Source organism: Triticum aestivum, chromosome 3A (genome assembly GCF_018294505.1).
Source record: "Triticum aestivum cultivar Chinese Spring chromosome 3A, IWGSC CS RefSeq v2.1, whole genome shotgun sequence".
NCBI lineage: Eukaryota > Viridiplantae > Streptophyta > Magnoliopsida > Poales > Poaceae > Triticum > Triticum aestivum.
This window is the reverse complement of record NC_057800.1, coordinates 707,406,925-707,410,940: the sequence shown is the minus strand read 5'-3', so window position 1 is coordinate 707,410,940 and position 4,016 is coordinate 707,406,925.

Below are 4,016 nucleotides of genomic sequence, written 5' to 3'. Positions count from 1 at the left end.
AGATGTTAATATTTTTTTATAACCTTGGTCAAACATACATAAGTTTGACTTATATGAAAACTGATGCACCTTGTATTGTGAAATGGAGGGAGCATTTTTTTAGTGATTCAAAAAATAGCAAAGCATGTTGCGACATTCTGAAATAATAATAATGTTTATTATTTGGTGCCGCTCAAATTAATTTTAGGATACGCGAGGGGGAAATAAATTCCCTAAACATCCTAAGCTGGCCGTTGAGCCTTAGTGCTATTTTATTGGAATCCTCATGTTTAGTTTAATTTAATCACATTTTTCAAGGCTATTTTTATTTTATTTTTTGTTTCGGATTTTCAGCCTCAACGGACCGTGCCATATATACCATTGCCCGAATCCTTAACTTTTTCTTCGTCCGCTAGCTCATTTCCTTTTCTTTCCTCTTTTCTCTCTTTCTCCGACCAGAATTACCTTAAAAAGACGACCAGAAGGGGGGCGGGGTGCTATTCTCTGTGTAGCGCCAGTTCTTCTTCCATTTTTTACTTTTTTTCCATTTTTTTAATTTTTGGATTAATTTTTACATGTTCTTTTTTATTTTTCTTTCCGTTTCCAATTCCTAGTTTTTTATTTTGACGAATAGTATATACAATTTGTGAATATTTTCTTAAAATTGAGCAATTGTTTTGTTCATCAAAATTAAAAAGCGTTCTTCGAAGTCAAACAATGTTAATCATTTTGAAAGAACATCCATCAAATTCACAGTTTGTTCACTGAATTATTTTTCTCACCAAATTTAAAAATCTTTCACGAATTTTAAAAAATATTAATCATATTCAAAAATGTTCATTGAATTGGAAACATGTTCATACATTTTCGAAAAATGTTCATTAAATTCAGAAATAGATCTTGAATTCAAGTTTTGTTTATGAACCTAAAACAACTGTTTATCAAATACAAAATTCATTCATCAATATTCAGAAAATGGTGAAAAAATCAAAATTAGTTTATCATAACAAATAAAATATTCATCAAATTCAAAAAAGGTTTACTTATTGTGATTTTGAATATTTTTTGAATTTATGGATATTTTTTGAATTCGTAAGCATTTATTTGAATTCATGAAGATTGTTTTGGAAATTCAAAATATGTTTTGAAGTCCATGAATTTATTTAGAAAAAGTAAAAAAATGAAAAACGAAAATAGGGGAGCACCGTCCTGCACCTGAGCTGGCCGAAGTTTGCGCCTGGGGGACAAGGGTGTCCGCGTTTTGTCGCTTGTCATCGCGCGGAGCGCGGAATCGAAAGTCCCTAGAACAGAAGCTCCTGCCACTCTAAAAATTAAAATAGAACGGGAGCTCCTATTTGGGCGCCCCTAAGTCTTGTTTTTTTAGAAGACCCTATGTGTTGTTTATTCCGAGATATAGGGCAGCCTTGCCTGGGAGAGCGAAAGACTGGGCCGACCTATAGTGTGGGAGGACACAGGTCACAGCCTCGTTTTTTTTTGTACATTTTATATTTTTTACTTAACTTTTTTACTTTTGTATATACTTACAAATATTTACAGTATATATGTATTATAAAAACTCTTTACATTAAAAATTTGAAAAAATTTACCAATCTTTTGAATTTTTAAAATGTTTATGGAAAATTATTTCACATGTATACAAAAAATGTATACAAAATATATAATTGTATGAAAAAGGATGATCATGTACTATAAAAGTATTGATCAGGAATTTGAAAAACCTTAATAAAGCATTTAAAAAATGTGAAATGTGTATAGATTTTTTTTCATGTATACGAAAAATGTATTAAAAAATATACAATGTGTATGGAAAATGTAGATCATTTATTTAAAAAATGTTAAACGTGTATAACAAAATGTTTCTGATGAATATGAAAAATGTACAACGTACAATGAAGAAAAGAAGACATCAAAAAACATATAATTAAAAAATCTACTTAAAAAAGTTATACATGTATATAAATATGTTCCGCATGTATAAAAAATGTACATTCTGAGTAAAAAATGTTTATTGCCATGAAAACATGTTGACCATGTATGTACAAAAATGTTGACCATGTATTAAAAAGATGTTCAAAACATGTATTTAACAAAAATGCATCATGTATTGAAAAAATGTTCAACATCTATCAATAAAATGTCTGTACACTAAAAATGTTCATCATGTACTGAAAAAATAGACATGTGTTGAACAAAAAAGTAACTGATGAAAACTGACAAAGAAACAAAGAAAACCATAAAAAAGAAAATGAAACAAATAGAACCGAAAAAAGTAAAAGGGAAACCTAATAAAACCCAAGAAAAAAAATGTAAACAATGAAAAACAAGAAAAGAAACAAAGAAAAACCAAAGTATACCAAAGGCAAGTAGGAAGCCATAACAAACTGATGAAAAAGCAAAACAAAAATCATAGAAAAGAACCCATCAGCACACTGGATGAAGGCGAACCAACCTGTGGTTGGATGATTAGAGGGACTGTGGTATCCCCAGCCCACCAGGGTTCAAGTCCCGGTGCTCGCATTTATTCCTGGATTTATTTCAGGATTTTCGGCGATGTGCATTCAGTGGGAGAAGACGTTCCCATCGATGACGAGGTGCCTACGGTGACTTCTTAAATTTCAAGATGATATGTCGGCTCAGTCTTTCGGAGATGCTCATAGAGGGTAAGGTGTGCATGTGTGCATTCGTAGGAATGAGTGTATGTGCGTGTATATAAGCGCTTGCGTCTATATTGTGTTAAAAAAGCATGCGAGTTGAAGACTAGTCCATCACCGAGGCTCAAAATGTGCAAGTGCACTCGTTGAAAGATTAGACCATCTAAAGCCGGGCCCCTCAAACCCGCATCATATGCCCGGGCAGACGGCCCGATCAATGACCGATAACAAGACCGACCTAGTCAAGCGCCTCAAGCCCTCCTCAAACGCCAGACTTGATCGACACCCCTCATATCCAACCTAAATATGTCGTTGATGTGGGGAGGCCCGGACTTGACTGGGCACGTCCTCCACGTCAGACCCGACCCATGGTGGCCCACTCGACCCCACATATATTCCTCCCCATCCGCTCCCTGGACCAAACACTAGCCATTTCACGCCACTCCCCTCCACCACCAAGCCCCCGTCCGATGATGTCTGGCTTTCTCCAACATGGTGGGCAACGGATCTGAGTGCTACACCTCTAGATCCGTGGACCCCGAGCTCTTCCCATGTGACCCAGAGGAGGAGATGACCTTCTGGCTTGCGCTCCACTGCTCCCGTTAGTAGGTCGCCCGATGACAGCACATGGAGTCCTGCCGTCAGGAATGCATTGTGTCTGCCGAAATGGCGAATGGATATGTCGCGAGGTGTGTCGCTGCTGCCTCACCAAAGGCGGTGTTGTCCGTCTAATGTCCGAACTCTGTGGCGGATGCGCAACCCATCTGTTGGCGCGCCGAGTAGGAGGTGAACGCATGGGCGTCGTCGACGCAAACATGGCGCAGCGTGCTTGCCTTACGAGGCAGCGGGCGCGAGAGATGTCGACAACCCTGGCGGTGTTGAACGTTGGAGAGGCGGAGTCACATTGTCCGGCGCCCTGTATGGTGCACCAGTTCGGGCGCCACAACCGTGTCGTGGTGGGTGTCGCCGGCTCCTTCTAGGACGGATCCATCATCGATTGGACGTCCAGCGGTACCGTGAGGGTTTCGGGTCCGACGAGGAAGAGTAGGGCATGGGAGACGGTGATGCCTTGAGTCTCCTGAGTTGGTCCGTGTCCCATGCCCTACTCTACCTCGCTGGCGACTGGACCAAAGTGCAGCCAGCTGCCGAACATGGTCAAGGCGGAGCCGGACGAGCTCTGCTTAAAGATCGCTATGTTGCATGTAATAGTATGGATTTGAGGCTTCTAATTCGAGGTATCCGATTGTGGAATCGATTATTTGAGGCGTGACAGATCACTGTCTGCCGGCACGTCGGCGAACGTTTGATAAGTCGGATTTGTCAAATCAATCTATAGATGCTCTTAGTGGTAACAAGTTTTTTTTA